The following is a 12270-nucleotide window of genomic DNA, read 5'->3' as shown; positions in this document are numbered from 1 at the left end:
ACAATATATCTTATGTGACTCAACATATCTAGAACATTACCTTTTCAACATGTAAATATAAAATTATTAAGATACTTTACATTCCTTTTGCATACCAATTTTTTGGAATTGGGTATATATTTTAACTTATTAGCCATCTCAATTCAGACCTACTTTCAGGCTATAATGCCGATGATCACATTCCTAGTGATCAATGGATACACAAGGCCATTGTGGTAAGAAGAGCTCTGTAGCCATATGTAAATGTAGGGTATGTTTCTCCCTGCTTAGCAAGCTACTGTGGTTTGGAAACAACACCACCCTCAGTGGTCTCTATGAAAACTTGGATTGACCAACCATCCCAATCTGACCAGGGTTTCCTGGGACATAGGGCTTACAATGCAATAACCAGGACAGACCTGAGTAAACTAGAAAGGCTGATCATCCCATATTTAACCCATGCTTGTCCAATCGACATATGTTATCATCCTGGCCACTCTGCTGCTTAGAATAGTGGCCACCTTTGAGGCAAAGAGGGTTGAAGGCAGTGAAGTTGCTGCCTCTTGGCAACAACCTATGGATTAGTGGGGATTTTTTAAAATAGAAAGCAAAGAAGACCTACTATTTTTTCTTTTTCTCTTACTCTCAGACCTTTGTGCTTTGCTTGTATTGTGGTTATTGTACTCCATTCTAAATGACTCTCCTGATGGATTATGACTCATTCTAGGTATTGGAAAAATCTGAAGTTCACAAGATTTCCAACCTGTGGATTTAAGGACCCTTGGGAGATTGCAGAATTGCAAAATCAGGCATCTGAAAGTGCATTCATCCATTTATCTCTTCTTAATCAATGGATTCTAAAAGTGAAGTCATAGCATATGGATTATAACACTTTTTGACAGTTCCAAGAGAAGGAATGAGTAATCATTCAATACATGTTATTGAACTGCTAATATGTAACTTGACAAGGTTAAGTGCCCTATGTGAAGCACTTAACATATTTTATTGCATAATATTTGGATTTCACATCAATCTTACAAGGTTGGCATTATTATCCTTGTTTTGAAATAGAAAAATAAAATTTATATAATTTTCTTTACTCAGTATTCATCTAAAGTTCTTTTAAAAATTATGTTCTCAATGGATTTAGCATTTAGTGGAGAAAACAGGCTTCTGGGCATATGGCTGTTATGAGTATCTAAAGAGATAAGAAATACCCCTGGAGAGGACAGAAGAGCAAGAACACTTAAGAGCAGAGGTTGGGAGTGGGCATGAGGCATAGAGGTGATCAGCGAAACTCCCTGGAAGCATGGTGCCTGATGCCTGACACATTAGTTTTTCTGCTGTATCGTAAATTTCTCTCCCTTTCCCAAGAGAGTTCCATTATTTTACAATGACAAATTTTAGTTTATTTTTCTGCATCATAGTGACATAAGTGACAGAACTCTGAATTATGAAGCAAAAGAGTTGGGTTCTCCACTAGGTTCTCTGGATTTGCTACTTATGAGGTCCTTAGGTGAAGTCTCTTAAGTATTTGGGACTAGCGTTTCTTCACTTGTGAAGTAAGGCAGATCAGCCAGTTTATCCACAACACTCTCCGTTCCAAACTTAAGACACTACGAGGCCTTCAGGTAGTGTCCTCCTTTTCCACTTTACTGTTCTTCTATTAAGAATCGTTACCTGGAAACCACAGTTCAGAGGCATGAAATTGCAGCTGAGTGTAAAGGGAACTCAGCTAATACAGAAAACGTTTCATTTTGTATTATTTTTGCCAAGGTCAAAAATTCCTTCCATCATACCTGCAGGGTTTCTTCACTTAAGTATGGCCTAGGATGTACTAGTGAAGATTTGGCAAATCAGAGTAATAATGGCAAAGGGAGAAAATTTCACCAAATGCCTCAACCTAGCCTTACCAGATTCACAACTGAAGAGTAATGAATTTAATCCACCATTTATTAGTACCTGAAAGTTTCCTATACAGAAGCCAAGACAAACAAACCTCACATTCTCACATGAATGTGCTTTGGTGACAGACCAAAATCTTAATCTTAGAATCTGGATTTTCTAAGAAATCAGCTTTCTTCTTGTGTTTAGCTTTGTTGTGCCTGGGAATGCATTTAGGTATATAGCTATAAAATCAGGAAAGAGGGAGAGGGAGGGAGAGAGAAAGAGAAACTGTTGTCTTGTGTTCCCGATTTTAGCATAAGTTTCCAGCTTGAAGATAGAAATCATTTATAAGATTACATTAAAAAAATAAAAGGATGGAAAGGGAAAAACTATTGAACATGATCTTATTTGTACACTTAGCCTTTTACACTGAAGTTTTTTTTTTGGGCAGAGGAGTTTCAAAAAACTTAATGTTAGTTTTATGTTTTGATTTAAATGAAATGAAAACATTCCATGTTTTATGAACAAACATGGTAATTAACTTCCATTGTGTATTAACATACAAAGTAATATACATTAGTTATAGAAGACTCTGCTTTCATAAATGGATATTTTTCAAATGGAATATTGAAATTGATAGCTTTTTTCTCTGCCGCTAACCATGTGATAGATTTGGCCACATGTAACTCAGCAGAAAGGTCCATTTACTGACCATATCATGATGCTCTTCCATATCCAGCTGTTTCTTAAAAGGATACTACTACAGGTTTAAACCCTGAATATTTAATATGGCACACTTGGAAAGTCATCCAACTCCCCATGACAGAGTTACAGACATGGTGCACACTTATCCAGAGTCAGTACATCCAACATCTGTTTTCACCAGTTACTGGAAAACACTAGCATGAAAGTCTCTGGCATTTTCCACCTGAACTTTGCTACTGTAAATGTGGCCAGCCCACCTTCACAGGGCATTGTGATTGGCATATAGGAGCCAGTGGAAGATATCATCAAGCCTTAGCAACAATTGTCACCAACTTCCTGTTTAGTATGAGTACCACTCGTGACTACCACATTTATAAAGAACTCCATGCTTTCACCATACCGGAAGCAGGTGTATCTCTAAGACTTGACTTCCTCTCTACATCTTGCCTTCCCAACTTCTGTCCCTTCTCATCACCCTGCACCCCCACAGCTTAGGCTTGCTTTTCTTAGCTCAGGCTGCAAGCGGGCTCACTTTTATCTGCTTATAAAGCCAAGCATTAATTTTGTAAAACTGTTCTGCCACATATTTTAGCCTCTTCCTGTTTGAAATTAATCTGTATGTTAACAGCTTGCAAAGCCTTTGAAGCCAAGCTTTTGCACAAACTTACATCCACTGTGTTGCTAAGTCACCATATCAGTGTTATCTGCCTTGTCACCTAACCCACAAAGCAATAAGCAACTTAAACTTAGAAATTTAGGGTTCTTTCTTCCTCCATCTAAAGTACCAGATTTGTATGCAAGAAAGGTGGCTTGGCAGCCTGGTAGTATGAACCATGGGATTATTAACTCTTGAGAGTTGCAAGAGTTACGTGCATGCACATTGAGGATTACAATTTGCGATCGCATGCAAATTCCTGTTGCAAATCCTTTAAAATATTTGCCTTTTATACCTTTTGTCTGTTCCCTCTTGAAACTTTCTGCCCTCCAGCATATCATTTTTACATACAGAAAGGATGGTATTTGACCTGTTGAAAGGCTGGCCATGATGTTTAGTTCACTCATCCCGAGGCTGGTACAAAGGGAAGATCAAGCTTGCCCTTAGCTCTGCTGGGTCAGTCCTTGTCCCTGCTGCCCACGGTTCAACAACCTACCCTGACCCATCCCTTAAGGAACTTGGCAGAAAAGCCTCCCTTCTTTGTCTTGCGTTCATTCATTGGAGGTAAACTGCAGACCTACTAGCTACACAGCACCTTGCTTCACTATGAGAATCACAGATAAATATGACATCTGGTTCCTGTTCTTAGACAGTCACCTCTGTTCATGCCCTTCCTGCCCTCGGGGCTCTCAGTCTAATTGGCAATCTGCAGAATGAGCTTTCTTTCTGGAACCCTCTACTGAATTATAAAAGTAGTTGGACTTTACCACCTTTTCTAGATTTGCTTTCATTTATTCCCCTAAGCCCACCTATGTGGCAGCCAGATTGTACTGTTTAATATCCCCTGAACCCACCCTGCCTACAAAATTCATGGAAGAGCATGTCACTCTGTTGCCCATCACTAGGGATATAGTCCTTCTACTTAAAGGTCTATTTTAAATATATTTTCTTTTTCCCTGGATTAAATTCTTTTTTGCCTTTTTTGACTCAGAGTAAATGACAGGGAAAAAAAAACAAAAAAACCAATAAACTTTAGAGTCTAAAGGATCTCATCTGCACTTGGGGTCTACTGCTTACTAACCATGCCCCATTGGAAAAGTTAAGGGGCCTCTCTGGGCCTCAGTTTCATCATCTGCAAAATGGAGAGAATAATACTGCAAAAGAGTTAAGGCTTTTTAATGAGGTAGTTTGCATAAACAGCTTAGCACAGTGTCTGGCACTTAGTGGGTACTGCTTAAATGCTAGTCAGCATCCCTTCTTGGAAACCTCCACTATTTTGTTTTGGGTCTAAGTTTGTAGGATTATTTCCTGTCTTAGACTCCAAGTTGCTTAATAATCAGCACTACAATTTATTCACATGGGATTCCCTGTAACTTTGCACAGCAGCTTTGTACCCAGCAGATGCTTAGGCACATTAGAAACATCACTGTGTTACTGTAAAAATACAGATAATTTTAGGTCTGTAAAGAGCAAATCTGTGCACAAAGCTCAAGTTCTTTAAAGCCTTTGCTGTGCTCAGCAAGGTTCCTGAGTGTGGGATAGTTACAGGGAGAAAGTGGCAGCTATATGTGCAGGCTCACGTAATTTAGGGCCGTGTGGTGACCTCTCCCTGAGGTCACACACAAAATGAATCAGGAGAAGAGAGAACAGAGGCGCAACCAGCTGCTCTCAGATCCCTAGACATTCCAACAAGGGGGAGAGACTCAGTCTTCCCTGATTAATCTTTGATGATTTATTCTTTGGACATCATTTAAAAGGAACATTTTAAAGTAAATTAATTGAACTCCCATGACCTTTTACCCTACTTGTATCATCAAAAGAAACTAGATCTTGAATTTTTTAAAATACCCAGTTTTCTGTGACTTACAAGCTACTGAGGAATCTCAGTTGGGTTTTCTTTCTTTCTTTTTTTTTTTTATTTATAAATACAAATCCAGCTTTCTTGGCTGTAATTTCCCAAGTTTGAAAATCCCATTTTTTTGGTCAATAGGTGTTGAGGGAAGGGTGTCATAGGGGTGAATAAATGATAAATATATAATCTAAGACACACAAAATGGGAAAGTATCAGGTTGGTGCAAATGTAATTATGGTTTTGGACTGTGAATTGTATAACTAGGCTCAAACACACATTTTTTCCAATGAGAAATAAGTTTTTATTTATTCCTGTAACATAAAAATCCATGCTTTGGGCTTTAACGAACTCTTGGAAAGCATTTTATGCCTCATGCTGGTTGTGGGAGTGTTTTCTCTGCAAAAAGTTGTCAAGATGCTTGAAGAAGTGGTAGTCGGTTGGCGAGAGGTCAGGTGAATATGGTGGATGAGGCAAAATTTCCTAGTCCAGTTTGTTCAACTTTTGAAGTGCTGGTTGTGCAAACTGCAGTTGGGCATTGTTGTGCAGAATTGGGCCCCTTCTGTTGCTCAATGCCAGCTGCAGGCATTGCAGTTTCCAGTGTATCATCAATTACTGAGCATACTTCTCACATGTAATGGTTTCCCTGGGGATTCAGGAGGCTGTAGTGGATCAGATGGGCAGCAGACCACCAAACAGTGACCATGACCTTTTTTTTTTTTTGGTTCAAGTTTGGCTTTGGAAAGTGCTTTGGAGCTTCTTGATCCAACCACTGAGCTGGTCATCTTTGGTTGTCATATACAGTCCACTTTTCATCGCACATCACAATCCAATCAAGAAATGGTTTGTTGTCATGCAGAATAAGAGAAGATGACACTTCAAATCCATTATTTTTTGATTTGCAGTCAGCTTATGCGTGCATGCATGCCAAGTCACTTCAGTCGTGTCCAACTCTGCCACCCTATGGACTGTAGCCCACCAGGGGATTCTCCAGACAAGAATTCTGGAGTGGGTTGCCATGCTATCCTCCAGGGGATATTCCTGACCCAGGGGCTGAATGTGCATCTCTTATGTCTCCTGCATTGGCAGGTGGGTTCTTTACTGTTAGTGCCACCTGGGACCCACTTAAGAGCTTTTTCACCTTTCCAATTTGCTTCAAATGCCAAATCACCCCATTGAGTTCTTTGGCAACTTCTCATGTAGTTATAAGATAATCAGTTTTGATCATACACTCAATGCTGCTGCTAAGTCGCTTCAGACGTGTCCGACTCTGTGCGACCCCATAGGCGGCAGCCCACCAGGCTCTGCCGTCCCTGGGATTCTCCAGGCAAGAACACTGGAGTGGGTTGCCATTTCCTTCTCCAATGCATGAAAGTGAAAAGTGAAAGTGAAGTCACTCAGTTGTGTCCGATCTTAGAGACCCCATGAACTGCAGCCTACCAGGCTCCTCCATCCATGGGATTTTCCAGGCAAGAGTACTGGAGTGGGGTGCCATTGCCTTCTCTGGATACACTCAATGGGTCATTGTTAACTTCCGGCCAGCCACTGCGCCCCTCATTCTCAAGGCTCTCATCTCCTTTGCAAAATTTCTTGAACCATTACTGCACTGTATGTTCCTTAGCAGTTCCTGGGCCAAATGTGTTGATGTTGCAAGTTGTTTTTGCTGCTTTATGACCCATTTTGAATTCAAATAAGAAAATTGCTTGAATTTGCTTTTTGTCTAACATCATTTCCATAGGCTAAAATAAATCTAAAATAGCAAGCAATAAGTCCATTAGCAAAATAAACATAAAGCGAGAAATGTGTATTAAAATTATGTATAACATAACCACATTTATTTAAGAATATATTCCAATGTCAAATGGCAGATTTCAACAATGCAAAAACTGTACTTTTGTGGCACCAGTCCAATATTTGTTGCCTTCAATACAGTCATTTCCCCTGTTGGCTTGATAATATTTCTGAGTTCATCCCATTTCAATATAACTTGGGTAAATTCTCATTAGTATGAGCTGGCATTTTTCAAAGTGCAGGTAGCCCGTCTATAAATGCGTTATAAAATCAAGATTTCTTTAAATTAGTAGAATAGAGTAATATTGAGAGTAAAATAGAAAATATGTAACTTTCATCTGCATGTTATATATGTATTATGAAACATATTTAGTCATGTGCTGACCTGGGATGTATAATATATTTTTCACTGTGATCATATCTCAGAAACTTTGGAAGCTGTTTTATCTGTTTGGTGTCATGGTGCTTTGTTTACAAATTTCCCTGGGATGGTGATATAACTCTGGCCAATGAAATGTCAGGGGAATTCTGATGGGGAAGGTTGGATATGGTTAGGGATGCAAGAGGAGATTCTTCTCTCAAAAGCACAATGCAGAGTCAAGCTACTCTTCTTTGTTTTATTGGATGTTGTTATATCTGTACATGCTTCCTGAAACTGAGGCGCCCACAGGCAAACACAAGAGCATCTCACATGAGATCATGTTGAACATAGCGGAGTAAGAAGAGGAAGGAATCTGGGTCCTAGGTTTGGTCTTAAGCCATGATATTAAACATACAACTATTCTACTTCTGGGTTTGTTATATGAAATAATATTGGGTTGGCCAAAAAATTTGTTTGAGCTTTCCATAACATCTTACAGACAAACTTGAATGAAATTTTTGGCCAACTCAATACATTCCTTTACCTTTTAAGCCACCTGAGTTAGTTTCTTGTTACAGCCTAAATAACCCTGAGAGATAAAGACAGGTTATTTTAGGTAGTAAAAGTAAATCAAACACTCATGTAAAGGCCTGGTGGAAAGAAAGTCTGGAAAGGTACTCTGGGTCAGATCATGATGGATTTTGAATTCCAGGCCCAAACATTGGTACTGACTCAGTACAGGTTTATAGCTATGAGTATAGATGTAGAGTTGTCTGTCTAGGCTCAATCTTTGTTTTTTACTTGTTAGCTGAATTACCTTGGGAAAATGATTATTTTAAGCAGTAATGTTAGAAGGTTAATGTGGTGTCCTTGTCCAGGGTGGACTGAAAGGTGGAAGAAATTGGTGTCAGTGAGTCTGGTCAGAAGACTGGTGTGACGATCCAGTAATGAAGAGTGAGAGCTATGCTCTGGAGATGGTGAAGGAAATAGGAATGGAAGGATGAAGGAATTACCAAGAAGCTGGACCTGGTGATAGACTGCATATGGGAGATGTGGCTGAGGAAGGAATCAAATCTCGCCATATGATTTCAGCACTGGAAATCTGGAGTGGGGAAGGGATAGGGAGGTCTAGTGCAGTAAGAATAGGGAGTGGGCAGGGGAAATGACTTCCCAGATCCTCTTTGTGAGTTTGGCACTCTATTTGGTTATAACTCCTCATTTGAAATCTCATTTTATGTACGATGTGCCAAAATTCTGAGAAGTTAAGGAGCTTCTCCTAAGTGACATAGTCAATGACAAAGCCAAAATTTAGTCCCAGGCCATTTTCACTTCAAATATCTTGAGAGCCACTCATGACCAGGACAAGAAATAGAAAAATCAGGAGGAAATGAAAATGTTTTAGGGAGAAGACAAAGTTCAAACTATAGATGCTTAATACAGATAGGGAATACAGGAGAGATTGTGGATAGGGCTTAAATAGAGATATTTTTAGAATGATGGCTTTTTTGAAAGTCATCAGTTGAAAATAAAATATGGAGTGAGAAAGAATAGGTAAGTACTAAAGACAGAGAAGTATGAAAAATGACTGGGAGGACAATTAGGATGGTCTGGATATAGTGAATTCCAAGGGAAAAGTGTGTGGCAAGAGATGAGGTTCCATAATGATGCTGCTTGAGAGACTAAGAGCGTTAGGGGCTGAGAAAAGGGTACAACAAGAAGTGGCTTTTTTTTTTTTTTTTGGTGGCTTTCAGACAAGAGATCCCAATAAGCTTGGCAAAAATATATGCTAGATTATAAGATATACAAGTCAGTGGAGGAGGAATTGTGGACTATTAACCAAAGGTCTCAATGGTAAGAAAAAATTTAACAAGAAGGGGAAAATCTTTTCTTGTTTACAGTAGAAAGAAAAGAAAAGAATTTGAAGCTAGCTTAGAAAATAGCTGAAGGTGTCTAGAGAAAGAGTTAAGGAGAGAGAAAGGAGGAAGGCGGAGGAGGAAGAAAACGAGAAAGAGGGATGAGGGTAAGAGACAGAAGAAAAATAGGAGTGAATATGGAGGTAATCTGTATGTAAACTGCTTTGTAGTTCAAAAGCTGTGAGTTCAAACATGAGTAAGTAGTTATCTACAGGACAAAGGGAATTGCAGGCTGTGACTTTTTCCTGCAACACCTAATGCCTTCAGGAGAAAGTGAGGAAAAAACAGGCTTTGTAACTTGCAACCCATGACTCAGGAAAATGGTGCAAGAGTATTAGTGAAAGCAGCACTGAAGTGATGCTGGAGTTCCTTTCCCGACACAAGCTCCAAAGCGCACTCCCCATGGAGAGAGTTCAGAGTTCTAGCTGTGGCTCTGCTCTATTTAGTTGGGAGGTCTTAATTTCCTTTTTTTTTTTTACAATAAGGACATCAGTTTCTTTTACCTATATAATGGAACACATTGGCTATGGCTCCTTATGGTTTGCTATAATTTCATATATATATATATATATATATATCACAAGAAGATGACACCGATGTTGATGGTGATAAATAACAATAATAGTTATTCAGTTCAGTTCAGTCGCTCAGTTGTGTCCGACTCTTTGCGACCCCATGAATTGCAGCACGCCAGGCCTCCCTGTCCATCACCAACTCCCGGAGTTCACTCAAACTCGTTATAGCAACAGCATATAAAAATTATTTGTCCCTTTCTATGGTGGGACAGACATATTTATAGTTTCTACATGCATTATCTCATTTAACCCTCCCATCAGCCCTATGGGATTCCTATATTTACACCCAGTTTATAGAAGAAACTCAGATATAGTGATTTAGTTACCTAAATTTAACAAACAATAAGTGACAAGGCCAGAATTCAACCTAGCTAACCTGACTTCAGATAAAGAATTTTGAAAATAGCCTTCTATTTTGTCATGTATAATTACAAGATAAATTAAGTCTTACATTCTTAAAACCTGGTGTAAACAAATTTCAACAGAGGATATGTTTCAAGTGTATTTATTTTTATTACTAAGGCATCTGTTTTGCAGATCCCATTGACTCTTGACTCCATGGTGTTTCCATAGTTTTGTTTGTTTTCCCACTTAGAAAACAGCACCTCCCATCTTCCTGTAGCTTCTTAAGGAAGATAAATGTCTGAAGTTGTTTGGTATTTGTTTCTGTGAGCAGCAGCATAGTTGATCTGGGAAGGATGCTTTTCCTCTAATGAGCAGCGTTGGCAGCTGATGCCTCAAACTTGTTGGCTGACCCTGAGCAGATGAGTATCAGGCAAAGATGATGAAATGGAAAGGAATCCAGATCTTCTTTGACTTACCATGGGGTTACATCCCAATAAACCTATTATAAGTTGAAAAGCATTTAATACAGCTAACTAACTAAAAATCATTGCCTCACCTACCTTAAATATGCTCAGAACACTTACATTAGCCTATAGTTGGGTAAAATCATCCAACAAAAAAAAGCCTGTTTTATAATAAAGTATTGAATTTTTCATGTAATTTATTGAATAAGGTTCTGAAAGTAAAAATCAGAGTGGCTGTATGGTTAGGAAAGGTTAGGAATATATGGATTTTATTACACTCATGACCACTGATTGACTGGGAGACACAGCTCATGGCCATAGATCAGCATCAGGAGACAGTATCTATTGCATATTGCTGGGCCCAAGAAAAGATCAAAATTTACAATTCCAAGTTCAGTTTCTACTGAAGGTATATTGCTTCTGTACCATTGTGAGGTCAAGGAATTATAAGTTGCACCATCATAAAGTTGGGGACCATCTGTATAACTCTTTAAAGGCCAGAGAAAATTCTTCACTATTTCATAAAAATGAGGAATCAAACTTTGAATGGGTTCCTCAGAGTGTCATTTTAACGACTCTGCCTGAGGTAGTCTTTGGGCTAAATTGCAAGCAAATTGTGTAGGGTAGGTGATATTTTACACTAAGAGCTAGCTGCATAGCACCAACATACGATTCCAGACTGTTAATCAAAGTCTTAAAAGCCTGTTCCAAAGAGCCCGCCGTGCTTGGTAGGATATCAGTGCTTTCATTACTGCTGCAGTTCTAGAAGCTTATTTGTAGTATCTTCAAACTCATGACCCACTCCAGTACTCTTGCCTGGAAAATCCCATGGACGGAGGAGCCTGGTAGACTGCAGTCCATGGGGTCGCTGAGAGTCAGACACAACTGAGTGACTTCACTTTCACTTTTCACTTTCATGCGTTGGAGAAGGAAATGGCAACCCACTCCAGTGTTCTTGCCTGGAGAGTCCCAGGGATGGAGGAGCCTGGTGGGCTGCCGTCTATGGGGTCGCACCGAGTTGGACATGACTGATGTGACTTAGCAGTAGTAGCAAACTCAATTGGCTGTGTCTTGGAATTACTGGAGCTACCTGGGAATTTGATTAAAAGAAAGGTTAGAGAAGTTAAGTCAGGTGACATCCTCTGTTAGCATCTTGAAGAAAGCAGCAGGAGCACAGCTTAACTGCTGCACTGTATTTACCTCCCTGGGGGACACTGCTAGGGACTATGAGACAGTGACACAAGGCTTATATGGAACTGGCTATCATAGAGTTAACAGGTTATTATTCAGTGCTCTGGATTCATGGGGTCTTTAACTCATGTAAGTATCAGAAGATTTTCTTTTCCATTTCCACATAGTCTCCCATGCATAGCTACAATGCTGGATCAATTTTCTCCAGGGTGAACAATAATGTTTTGAGACTCAGAAAAAATACACATTCTCTAACCCTGTTCATGTGTTTTTAAGAGAAGCTTCAATAGAAAAAAAGAAGTTATTGATTCAGAGCCACAGGTCTAGAGGATAAATAGCAAAAGTCATGTGGAACTCAGGCAGGAAGGCAAGTGACGTGGATATCAGCCCACACAGTGGTCTCAGAGAGGGTTAAGCACCCTCTCTGTGTCTTCAGTGATGGGACTGCTGCTGCTGCTGCTGCTAAGTCGCTTCAATCATGTCTGACTCTGTGTGACCCCATAGACTGCGCCCACCAGGCTCCCCCATCCCTGGGATTCTCCAGGAAAGAACACT

At 39.6% G+C, this 12270-nt stretch overlaps 1 long non-coding RNA gene across 7 annotated transcripts in view; it reads left to right on the top strand.

Annotated features, from left to right (window-relative positions):
• LOC102400054 overlaps window positions 1–12270 on the top strand; it is a 286205-nt gene that overhangs the window by 254773 nt on the left and 19162 nt on the right. Inside the window, exon 2 of one of the 7 annotated variants that reach the window (XR_006542443.2) lies at window positions 707–899. The exons of the other annotated variants lie outside the window; for them this stretch is intronic. This is a non-coding gene — a long non-coding RNA (uncharacterized LOC102400054). The remainder of the gene's footprint in view (window positions 1–706; window positions 900–12270) is intronic. 7 annotated transcript variants of the gene reach the window in all.

The sequence above is a fragment of the Bubalus bubalis genome, chromosome 10, assembly GCF_019923935.1.
Source record: "Bubalus bubalis isolate 160015118507 breed Murrah chromosome 10, NDDB_SH_1, whole genome shotgun sequence".
Lineage (NCBI taxonomy): Eukaryota > Metazoa > Chordata > Mammalia > Artiodactyla > Bovidae > Bubalus > Bubalus bubalis.
This window is presented reverse-complemented; position numbering and strand designations above follow the sequence as displayed.